This window comes from Equus asinus, chromosome 23 (genome assembly GCF_041296235.1).
Source record: "Equus asinus isolate D_3611 breed Donkey chromosome 23, EquAss-T2T_v2, whole genome shotgun sequence".
Taxonomy (NCBI): Eukaryota; Metazoa; Chordata; class Mammalia; order Perissodactyla; family Equidae; genus Equus; species Equus asinus.
This window is the reverse complement of record NC_091812.1, coordinates 13,152,188-13,165,003: the sequence shown is the minus strand read 5'-3', so window position 1 is coordinate 13,165,003 and position 12,816 is coordinate 13,152,188. Positions and strand designations below refer to the sequence as shown.

General features: G+C 38.9%; 2 protein-coding genes across 13 annotated transcripts in view; one reads left to right on the top strand and one right to left on the bottom strand.

Annotated features, from left to right (window-relative positions):
- The window catches only part of LOC123276100 (regulator of DNA class I crossover intermediates 1-like), a 154,672-nt gene that overhangs the window by 17,180 nt on the left and 124,676 nt on the right, over positions 1-12,816 (bottom strand). For 7 of the 9 annotated variants that reach the window (XR_011497508.1, XR_011497507.1, XR_011497520.1 and 4 more), the window contains one exon: positions 11,837-11,953. The gene's annotated coding sequence lies outside the window, so the exon portion shown is untranslated. Of the gene's footprint in view, positions 1-4,875; positions 11,954-12,816 lie in introns of those variants that run through there. The other 2 variants (XR_011497509.1, XM_070495951.1) reach the window with 2 other exon arrangements.
- The window catches only part of LOC106845824 (uncharacterized), a 96,107-nt gene that overhangs the window by 62,380 nt on the left and 20,911 nt on the right, over positions 1-12,816 (top strand). The gene's annotated exons all lie outside the window — the stretch shown is intronic.

Here is a 12,816-nt window from a genome sequence, read left to right as displayed (position 1 = left end):
AAATGAAGATCAGCAGCACTTGTTAGCTCAGATGCCAATCTTTACCAAAAAAAACAGAGTATTATTTTTATTACTATGTAATTGCTCTTAGGATACATTCTCATACTTGGGTCACATTTCTATGATGGAATTAACGGCATCACATGTATTATCTTAGTACCAGTAAAACTTGAACTGTGCATTTAGTAAATGATAATACCCCTCCTCCCTGGAAGGGTTCATGTCTAACAAATAGCAGTTTATCATCAATAAACATGGTGTATTTGCCCTTTGGATTTTTAGATTATGAGGAATCATAAGCTGAGGCTCCTGAGTGTTTCCATTAACTTTGCATCATCATTTATTTATTTATTCACAGGCCACCTTCTCTTGTCTCTTGCTATTTATTCATTTTCACCCTAAAATGTATCATGTTTTGGGTTTTTTTAAAAAGATTTTATTTTTCCTTTTTCTCCCCAAAGCCTCCCAGAACATAGTTGTATATTTTTAGTTGTGGGTCCTTCTAGTTGTGGCATGTGGGATGCCCCCTCAGCATGGCTTGATGAGTGGTGCCATGACCGCGCCCAGGATCCAAACCAGCGAAACCCTGGGCTGCTGAAGCAGAGCACATGAACTTAACCACTCGGCCATGGGGCCAGCCCCTATCATAATGTTTTAAAAGACAGTGTTTACATTACTGAATAAAAATAAGAATAAGTTTATTCATGATTGCATGAAGAGAAAACTTGTTTCAATAAGGACTAAAGAGAAAGCCAAGGAAGTATACCAAAATGTTACAAAAAGATTAACAAAAAGATTGTGACTGGGATAAATAAATAAAATGAGCTGAAGGAAAAAATAATGTCCTAGGAACCCAGATGATGTTATTTCCTTCTCCTTTAGGAAACAGATCATATCTACAAGGGAATGTTGTAATGTATAGAACTTTATAGAAGAAAAAATATTCCTTTTTGTCTTTGGGGCCCAGGCCTTCAGAATACATGCATTTTTATTAATAGCAACAATAACTGCTGTTGTTTTTGTAATAATAATTTCATGCTAAGCATTCTTTTTTAATTTTTCAGCAAGACTAGCCCTGAGCTAACATCTGCCAATCCTCCTCTTTTTGCTGAGGAAGACTGGCCCTGAGCTAACATCCATGCCCATCTTCCTCTATTTTATATGTGGGACGCCTGCCACAGCATGGCTTGCCAACTGGTGCCATGTCCACACCCAGAATTCAAACCGGTGAACCCCAGGCCGCCAAAGTGGAATGTGCACACTTAACTGCTGCACCACTGGGCCGGCCCCCATGCTAAGCATTTTTAAATGAAGATAGTGAACCTCAGGTAGGTTAAATAACTACCTTAAGGTCATTAGTGGAAGCTAGTAAGCAGTTAAGCCAGAATTCAAACCAAAGTCTGTTCCACTACAAAGCTTGTGCTGTTAACCTCTGTACAAACTGGCCATATACCCAACTCCATCTCCACTTCCTCTGTCGCTTTCAACCAGTTGAGTCACTTCTGATATATGGATCAGAGGCTTACCTTAACATCTAGGTTGATTACATTGTTTTACTACATTACAGGGCTCCAATTTTAATTTTTTTAAGGAAAAAAACATTTACAGAAAACTTAATTGTGACTATGATTTGATTCATATAAAAATGTTGAAGCTCTTATAGGCACTACACCAAGAACAAAGGCAAATGGGACAAAAAAAGAGCTCAAAGTAGGCCATTTGCTGAAATCTTAAATTTGATCAGCACTTTCTTCCAGGGAAAATAGTCTTTGTACCTGTTACAGGAGAGAGGATTTAGATAAAGTATTTAACCCCTTGAGCTATCTCCCACGCTCCACACAGGGTACAGAAACACAAAGAATGATTCACTCACCAAGGTTGAGCCCAGATTTAATATTCTGTGTCTGAAGTTTCCCCAACTCCTAAAATTTTCTGACTCTGAGTTTTCTCTCTTGTGGTTAGGGCAGCCAGACTGATCTAACAGTCCCTGAAGACCCATCTCTGAATTTTGTGTTCTGTATATGCTAGTGTCTGCTTAGAATGTGCATTTCAGACGCTTGGGGACCCCCCTTTTCCTTATGGGATAGAACTTTGAGACATACTATCAGCCCCAGGGACCCTTTTGGGAAAACTTCTACCCAAGATAAACACAAAATATTCTCAATAGGAGACTGCCCTTTACTTCATAATAAAAGTATAGCAAGCCTTTCTTAAGTTGTAGAATATGTGCTTTTCCTCTAAGACTCTCTATCTCCTAATATGTTGGCCTTATTTCTAGGCATAGTTTCATGACGGTGGTTACCGTAAACCCACAGTGTACAAGTCCATTTAGGATCCAAGAGAGAGCCCAGACCTTGAGTAGTTCCCAGTTCATATATTCACGAGACATCCATAATCTAAGATTGCCCATTGCTTATTCACTTGCTCAGAATATTCCTCATTACCAGGCTTTAGAGCTGCTCTCCTAGACAGCTCTACCAATACAGGCAAATGTGTCAAGTCCCCTCCTTCAGGCTATGTCAGGGTCCTACACAAGCCACCCATCCACTTTTGTCCATTGCTACAAGACCCTTTTCTCTCTTTCTAAAGAAAAAAACCACAGATTTCCACTAATATCTCTTCTATAGTGCTTGTGTGTGTGTGTGTGTGTGTGTGTGTGTGTGTGTGTGTGTTGGGAAATATAAAAACTCCCATCTCACCTGCCAATAGATTTTGGCTGTGTATCTAACAATTTAAAGTGACACTTAGCTTGTAGTAAATGATTGTTGAATGATAGGATAAATGAATATTTAAATTCACCTTCTCTAATGCTTATTCTTGTGCCTAGAATACAAGACATTTATTTGTTGAAATAATTAATCAAAGCAGTAATTACTTGGAGTTAAAATATATGTAAGTTTACCTACTGTAAACTTTCAAAATATATAAAAATTCATACAAAGAATAAAGGACTCATTACATTACTAATTCATTCTCTCCTTACATAAAATTGTTTTGGAAATAAACAAATTTCAAAATTGTGAGGCAATGTTTTATTGTTACATTGTCAAATGGTAAAAATGATTCATTTAACAAATATTTATTGGGCCCCAGCTGTGTGCCTGCCACTGCGCTGGCCTCTGAGACACAGGGTGATGGTAGTGAGTGAGGTGGAGGAGGTACTAGGTAAGGCTGGAGGAGGAGGCAGACCATGCAGGGGCCTCTCCTCCCCAGCCCCCCACCCATGTGAAGCCAGGGCTGTTTCTAGGAAGAGGAGTGCCATGGTAGGTGTGACATAATTTGCTTTGCTCAGTACCAGGAATAGAGTAGAAGGAAGGTTGGAGTAGATTTTAATGGACCTGTAAAGCTATACATTCACCCAAAGAGAAACCATCTTTGATTTGGAAGGACTGAGACACATCTTGTCTGTTTCATAGTTTTGTTTCATTGCTGATAACCAGTAAGGTGTTTCAGAAGTTTCTGTATAAATCAGGAGGTGAGAAAAAAGGCAGTTTGTAGTGAAAATGCTTAATTTGTGAAGCTATTACATTTTCACTTTAGCAGAAATTTGAGATAATGTGAAACTGCCTTACAGTTTATACTTTTATGATAATGACTTTCTATCTCCTCATCATTTATAAAATTCTAACATCAATAAATAATGGCACAATTTCTTTTTTAAGTAATCAGTAAGACATTCCATATGTATTTTCATCTTCTAAGCAACTTCAGAGGAAACATTTTTTCATGTTTAATTCCTTACTGAGGTGACTGTATCAAACTCATGATGTAGCTCTGTGTTTTAGAATATGTATTATTTAAAGACTGCTTAACACTGCCATCTTATTGCATCAGAATGACTATTCTCTTTGTCATCCATTCATACTTTTGGCACCACTGCGCTCAAATGAATTATCTAGTTATCGAGATTGTTACATGATATTTTAACTTCCAGCTCATATAAGTATCCTTTCTTTTCTAATTATTGTTTTGTGCTTTGGGGCAAAATGGATACTGAGTCAAAAGAGAATATAAAGACACAGAGGCCAAGATGCTGCTTGTTTTAATTCCTAATGCTCTTTGAGAAGCGTTTTATTCTACTCATTTTGGTTAGAATTTTACTGACTGACTTTACTACTGACTTTAAAGAACAACACTGACTTAGGGGAGATTTCAAGCAGAGTTTTCATCTCAGTGCTTTTTCCATTTAAATTCCATAAAAAGTAAGAAACCTCAAGAAAAGGAAGTTTTCATATACATATGAACTGCTAGGATGATTATGTTGAAGGAGAAGGAAACAGAGAAGTCTGGGTTTCAGTGTTACCGCTGCTACATAATCTTAGGAAAGTCGCTGTAATTTAAAAAGACTTGTCCCGTATGCAGAATGGGAATAACGATGCTATTGCTTTGGATTATTATGAGAATTAAATGTGTCAATGTATATTCAGGTGTTTTGTGTATGGTAAAACTTTATACAAATATTAGTCAATTTCATCACGTGAAGATTTACAGCTACTCAAGGACATTTCTGTTGGGAGCACAGCTTTCCTAAAGAAGCTATAGAACTCACACTTGATGGAAGGCAGCTGTAGAATGGATTGAAAAGAATCCAAGAAACAAATTATACCATTGTTTGCATCAAGATAGCCTACAGCAATAAATCAGCCACATTCATTCCCATGCACCTGTAAATAAACATGAGTGACGGATACTGTGCAGGCACTCTTGCGGTGGAAAGAAAATTAAATCAGAGTTCTGGCGTGGCTTGAAATTCTTAAAGCTTGAGATGATACAGATGGATTTCACAATGCGTCTGGTAAGGAAATGTGTCTTTCCCATACTGCCACAGGCAGTAAGTTTTTAAATTAAGTAGAGATAAATTTCTTAGAATTTCAAAACTTTTGACAACAAATACACGTCTTCTCTAATGCTTACAATATATAGTGGAGAAATTTGTGTCAGATCTTAATGGGAATTGTACAAGTATTTCTATTGTTTTATTTTAAAAACATTTATTGAGCATTGGTTATCTGTAAGATGTGTTAAGAACTGGCCTCTGAAGCCTGGGGAGGGAAGAGGGAAGATAGAGGTGTTGTGTCCTCACTGGAGAAAGGTCCCCAAGTATTGCAGGGGAATAAAAGAAGTCAGGCAGCAGAGGGAACCCGTAAGTGTGGAAAAAGCTCAGGTATCTGATTTGGAACTTGAGAGGGAACTTGAGAGGCAAGAGTGCCTGCACAGTATCCGTCACTCATGTTTATTTGCAGGTGCATGGGAATGAATGTGGCTGATTTATTGCTGTAGGCTATCTTGATGCAAACAATGGTTTACCATCACGAGATCCTTGTCACAGCACAGTCACATGAGGGCCAATCATAACCCTGTTCCAAAGAAATAACTTTGGTCCCATTATAAATTATATTATTAATTTCATTTACTGTAGTGTTATTTTTATTTGAAAAAATTGTTTTTAATGATTAAAGTTATTAAATTAGTAAATTAGTAGTAACCAGCAAAATAGACTCTATTGAAGCCATTAAGCCTTTCCTTCATTCATTTATTTACTCAGTGATTTCACAAATGTATACATTGTGCCAGATATGGGGCATCATTTAGGATATCACAGCAAGTGGCTATCAACTGAAATACCAATGATGGAGCAGTGTGGCTGCAACACAACCCCCTTCAGCAACATCCATCTTATTTCTTATGGCGCTAGAGCCATAACACACAAATGAACTTATTATCCTGTGTTTGCTGCTATTATTTCAATTATACTGTTTCCCCACCTCTACTCCATTTGGTTCAGTCACTCATTTCACCCAGTACTTAACACAGCTCCTCATATGATTGGCTCATGATGGCAAGAAACAAAAGGAAAAGGGAAGGAGAGGAAGAGAGCCCAAAGTAGAAAGTGAAAAGATAAGGTTGGTTTTCTTGAGTGACAAAGCAGCAGATTCTGAATATGATTCAAAAAGGAATTCCAGAAGATATGACCACTGTAGTACAGCATAGTTGGGATCAGGGTAGCCCCTCCCACAGTGACTACACGGGGAAAGTTACTTTAATTTTTTATACTGTATTTTCAGTGTTTGAAAAAATCTTGGCGCAGGAATGGAGCTGTATGGTGATTGTGATACACTTTTTTGAGAACCTGTGGGATTTTATAGTTTCAGAATCAGGATCGGTGCTCTAAGAACTTAGCTATTATTTTGTTAGAACTTTTCACATTGAGAGGAACAGAGACACCCTTGATTTTCTCTGTTAACAGAAGTTTCATGGTAAAGTTACATAGAAAAGTAAGGGGAAAAAAATAGGAAAGAAAGCAAAGTCTCAGCTTCCGCTCAGCGCTGCCTCATGGAGGTCGGGAATACTGTCCATCGGACTGGCAGCAGGCTGCTCTTGGCCTCCCTCTTCTGCACTTCCTCTGTCACTGTCAATTACCTGACCCTTCTTCCGACCTCTGCTTACTCTCTTCTCTCTCTGAGTCTTTCCCCTTCTGTATGGCTCTATCCTCTTCAGATATTTCCTATTCTGACTTCTGAGAGAGAGAATATAAACTGTCAAGTCATTCTCTGGTATAAAGCATCCACTCTCTCTATAGCACGGGTGTTGACGGCCTTCGTGTGAAACATAGTTGCAGCCAGGCAGGCAGTTTGTGGGGCAAAGCATTGCCACTTGCTCGTGGGGAACCCTGGAGCTGTGGGCAAAGGCAGGCCCTGTAGGACGGGAAGCAGTATAGTGACTATGGAGTATAAATATGGAGACCAGTGCTTTGAGGACTTTGGGGCGATATCAAGAAACAGCATGATGGAGAAGGTAATGCACTTCAAAGGCAAGATTTCCCTCCCTTTCAGTGCCAGTGGAAGCATGCGAATGGCTAATAAATTTAATGCCTACCTTTACAAGGGGAAAAATTTTAGGGCGACACAAAAAGAAATGGAAGAAGAGGCCCAAGATTAGTTGTTTGTGAGTCACTAAAGTTTCTCCCATCTTGTCAAAGTGATGTTATCACAACTATAAATTCAAAAGTAAAAATAATCATCTCAATAGATTTCCTTTTCCCTCCTATTTTCCATGTTTCCATTTTTCTCGTATCCGTACAACCTTATATCCTAGAGAATGTTTTATAGTTTGGTATCTCCTGCACTGCCAACTTCCAGGCCTTTTCCATGTTTCCAGACAATCTTCATGAAGTAGACCATGACCAAGCTTGCTGTAGGTGTGATGACATAGTAGGAAAAAGAATGATGAGGTGTTTTCTTATAGAGTAATACCGTGGAAAATTTTTCTTATTCGGAAATGGGGTGGAAGCTCCACTGCTAATGTGGACTCTCGCCAAGGCAGAGTTCAGGGCTCCTCTGACCTGGCAGAGTCTTCACTCTACATTGACCACAGAACTTCAGGCACAAGTGTGGGAGGAACCGGAGAGGAAACCGAGGACCAAGTCCACTTACGTGTTGTTGATTGTGCATACATCTGTTGTACTATTTGCCAGTTTGGTACCAAAATGAAAGTAACCTAAGTTGAGTCTAAGACATTTTGACCGGTCTTCAAACCCAGACCAACCTTTGTGGTTTGGCCCAGCTTACTTTATAATTATTATTTTAGTGGCTGCTTTATTCTATTCATTTGTTGTACCTTAATTGACTTAACTACCCTGCATTGTAGTATATCTTTATTGTTTCTAATTATTTATCTATGTTAAGCTTGTGATAAATAAAACTAGAGTGGAAGTATTTCCCATTTAAATTATTTCTTAAGGATAAATTTTAGAAACAAGACTTTGGGTCATGAATGTTTGGGTATGAATATTCTTATGTAAAAATTGCCAGATTTCATTCCAAGAGGAAATTATACCAATTTAAATTCTTACCAGAATTAAAGACTGTGCCAATATTACTGTATCTCCTACGGCTTTAAGTATTATTATTTTCATTTGCTTGCCCACTCATATTCTGTCCATCTATTTCCCACACTTAGGGTATATAACAAGCTAGCCAACATATTGGTAAGTGGTTTAGGTACAGCGATTTATATATAAATAAAACTTTATTAATTCATTTAAAAAAACAGCCTTTAGCTCCAAATTTCTAATGCTTTTGAAATTTACCCATATCTATGATTTAATTGTCTCAATAATTCTAAAGGTTTTCTTTTACCAGAAAATAATGGTAATTAACAAAAGATAATAGATGACTTTTTTCCACCTTGTTTTCATGTGACAGTCCTCTGCAGGAAAACTGTAAAACATAAAAATGGGAAAAAAGGCTAGACAATAGAAAATCATCCAAGGCCAAGATCTTCAGCATGGTCTGCACACTGCAAGCTAGGGAGCCATACTTTGCCAAAATTATTTAACAACAGACATGTTAGAGTTTAAATGCTATGGTGCCACCCTTGACATAAATTTAGTTCATGTTAGTTCATATAGGAATTATGCTAGTGAACAGAACTTAACGTGTGTGAGCAGTAAGGGGTCAAGTTTGTAACAGTCACTTTTCCTGGTTGCTTTGGATGGGATGCCGAAAGTTGGAATTTCTCATGGCTTGAGTTGCTTGTACATTTACATCATCCTAGTTCTGACTGGTTGGCATTGTGTTCATTTCTCCTCAGAGAAGAATGAAGGTGTCCTTGCCTGGAGGGACACTCTATCCTTTTCTAGGTACCTCTCCACCACCACCCTCAGACTATAACTGTGTAATCAGATCATAAATTTCTATAGATAGAGAATGATTCAAGTTAACCCTTAGGGGTATCCATTTTGTTTTGAGGTGATAGCTTAATGATCTTGTTCAAAGAAATGACAGTACCACATCAGGAACTGAGATGAAGTGCTGCTTCACTCACACTTCTCAGTCATGAACTGGCAAGGAAAGCACAGGCAGTAAACCCAGTAGAAGATCAGCAGATGTGTCACACAAACCGTAGTAAACCTCCCTTCCCTTGTCCAAAATCCTAGATCTTTTATCAACTCTTTTGCGAAGAGGGCAAATTCTATAGGTTTGTCAATGATTAGGATTGAATAGATAAAATTTGAAGTTTTGTGTATTTTCTTGGTTGTATTTTCTCCCATCTCCCATCTATGAACATGAAGCAGTTAAATAATTTCCTCAAAGTGAATAAAGGAGCAATACAAAAAGCATGTGCTGTGTAGGAAGCAAGGAATAAATTCCTTGTGGTTAATTGTGGCAAGAGCAGTTGCATCACTTAATTCCTGTGGTTATTTCTTGGTTTAAAACTCTTTAGCTATCTGATGGAGAAGTAACACAAAAAACAGGCAGAAATAGCTCTACATATGAACTGGTTTTAGGTGGGTGTTGAGTAGGCAAGGGAGAATTGTTTCACCTTCAAAGAGAGCTGTACGTTTCTAGACATGTTATTAAAGGAAGCACTGTGGGTTCCGTGGCTGGAACACGGAACTGATCATTTATTTGCTTTACCATCAGGTTGTCAGTCTAGTCATGCTGCTGGTAAAGATTAGATCTCTCACTCTGCCAAAATGAAACATATTTTGCCTGCTTGCGTACGATTCTGTTGCTTTCTCCACTGCAGCATCCTCCGTGCAGCTCCCATTATTGTAGTCATTTTCTGTTTTTGCTCTAGGATGTGGGGAGAAGGTGCCCCATCAGAGAGCATGACTTTTTCTAATCCCAACCCACACACTGATGTCAAAGTATTTTCGTTCTTTCTCCCGAGCACTGTGTTCTTCTACCAGCAGTCACTAAGCCAGGAAAACAGGAGGGTATTTTGCAATAACATTTGGAATATACATTTTTATTTTTTTAGTTGGGATTTCTGGTGTTTATATTTTGAAGGTCAGGTGTGATGTCACTTTCTTAGTCCTTAAGCTGTCTACGTATTGCTGAGTGAGTAACTCTGCCAAGTCAGTGCCTGCAGTGCTGTCCTTAAAATCAGCATGAGGATGACAAGAAGTTACTTGGGCTTTTACGTATATAAATGTGCCTGGCCAGATGCTGAAAAGGTACATCAGAGCAAGCACAGAGCCTACCGGAAAATATGCTGCTTTCCATGGTTTCAGCAAGAGATCATGCAAGGAACTTTGATAATAATGAATGAAAATAGTAAATAGAATTTTTCAGTGAATTTTAGTGATTTATTTGTAAACATTCCCCTCTCCAGGTTTTTTTCCTTTCCTCCCCCTCCCTCTCCCTACCCCCTTTCTTATTTTCCCATTTTAAGATCTTCATGACTCAAAAGGCTATTTGATTGGTGGGAAATGAAGGTGGAAAGTTATTGATCAGGAGATTTCTAATGCTGTTTCCTACTCACAGTTAAACAAATGCAAATGGCAAGCCTTCATTCATCATTTAATGACTATTTGTCTCTATAGAGAGTACTATTATGGGCTAGAGGTTGAGATTTTAAAAAGGGGGAGGATACAAAAATGACTGTTTCTTTTGGCAAACACAATAAATTGCTTTCTTTCTGCCAAGCAATTATCACTGTATTTAATCTTTGTAGGAAGTCTATTAGGGACTCTTATTTTACAGATTAGAAAACCAAGGTACAGGGGCCGGCCTGGTGGCACAGCAGTTAAGTGCGCACGTTCTGCTTCGGCGACCCAGGGTTCACCGGTTCAGATCCCAGGTGCGGACATGGCACCGCTTGGCAAGCCACGCTGTGGTAGGCGTCCCACATATAAAGTGGAGGAAGATGGGCACGGATGTTAGCTCAGGGCCAGTCTTCCTCAGCAAAAAGAGGAGGATTGGCAACAGATGTTAGCTCAGGGCTAATCTTCCTCAAAAAAAAAAAAAACAAAACCACCAAGGTACAAAGAGGTTAAGTAACTTGCCCAAAGTTATGCAGCTGGTTAGTAGCAGAACCAACATACAAAATCCTGCAGTCTACTCTAGACTCTATGCCCTTAACCCTTGTGCTCTGCTGCCTGGGATGAGTGCCCAGAGCAGTAGAAGAGGGAGTATATTCAAATAGGATAACACAGAGCACTATGTGATGATGATACAAATGAGGACAATGAAAAGCATTGAGAGGAGAGTGAGAATACTGCAGAAAGGCGAGTGGGTGGCATCTGTACTAGCCTTAAGGGCTGAGGTAGATTTTGATGGTGGAGATGAGGACTGAGAGTTTGCCTTCACTTGTAGGAAATGGCATGAATAGAAGATGCTGGGTCTGGAAAGCAGGTTCAGAAAAGAAGTAGTCTAGTCTATTTGGAGAAAAGGATTTTGTATAGGAGTATAGGATAAGGTAGGCTGCACCCAAAGTTTGCAAGCCCCATTTCATAGTTGGGACAAGTGGGATGAAGGTTTTTCAGCCGTGAGGTGGCAAGAGCAATGCTCTAGAGCTCAACTTGGTGGGGTAGTAGTTTGAAGAAAGGAATGCTAAAAAAAGGAAAAATAATTATTACCCATTTTCTATTGCTGCGTAACTTTTGCACCAAGGACTTCAGTTTCTTGACAGCTGTCAACCAAAGGCTACCCTCAGCTCCTAAAGACTTCTCTCACTTCCTTCAATGAGCATCCCTACATTGGCATCACACAACAGGGCAGTTTGCTTTTTCAAAGCCAGCAAGGGAGTGAGAGACTTCAGCTGGAGAGCACTGTAATCTTACTTAATCACATGTCCTGTCACTTTTGCCACATTTGTTGGTTAGAAGCAAGTCACAGGTCACTTCCACACTCAAAGGGAGAGGGTTAAACAAGGGCAGGAACATCAGGAAACACAGATTATAGAGGGGTGACACTGTCGAGTCTGCCACAGAGACAGATGCAGTTGATGACACAAACACACAAGAGTCTGAATTAGGATGCTATTAATGCAACTAAGAAGAGTCAGGTTCAAGAAAATATCTCCAGGAAATATGATTTCTTACCCATACCTTGTGAAGTTCTTTGCATATATTATCTCATGTAAACCTCAAAATAGCTCTTTGAGATAGATGGCACAAAAATCCTTTTTGCATAAACAAGTGGGACTTCATCAGACTAAAGAGCTTCTGTAAGGCAAAGGAAACAAGGAACAAAGTGAAAAGACCATCCACCAACTGGGAGAAAATATTTACAAATCATATATCCGACAAGGGGTTAATCTCCAAAATATATAAAGAACTCACACAACTCAACAACAAAAAATCAATCAACCTGATCAATAAATGAGCAGAGGAGCTAAACGGACATTTTTCCAAAGAAAATATACAGATGGCCAGTAGACACATGAAAAGATGTTCAGCATCACTAATCATCAGGGAAATGTAAATTAAAACTACACTGAGATATCACCTTACACCCATTAGAACAGCTATAAACACCAAGACAAAAAAATAACAAATGTTGGAGAGGATGTGGAGAAAAGGGAACCATCATCTACTGCTGGTGGGAATGCAAACTGGTGCAGCCACTATGGAAAACAGTATGGAGATTTCTCTAAATATTAAAAATAGAACTACCATATGACCCAGCTATCCCACTACTGGTTATTTATCCAAAGAATTTGAGATCAACAATTCAAAGGGAGTTACATTGCAGCATTATTCACAATAGCCAAGAAGTGGAAGCAACCCACGTGCCCATCGACCGATGACTGGATAAAGAAGGTGTGGTATATATATACAATGGAATACTACTCGGCCAGAAAAAAGACAAAATCGTCCCATTCACAACAACATGGATAGACCTGGAGGGTATTATGTTAAGCAAAATAAGCTAGACAGAGAAAGACAAATACCGTATGATTTCACTCATATGTTGGAGAAACTCACAGACAAAGACAACAGTTTAGTGGTTATCACAGGGGAAGGGGGTTGGGAAATGGGTACAAGGGTGAAGGGGCACATTTATATGGTGACTGACAAATAATAAT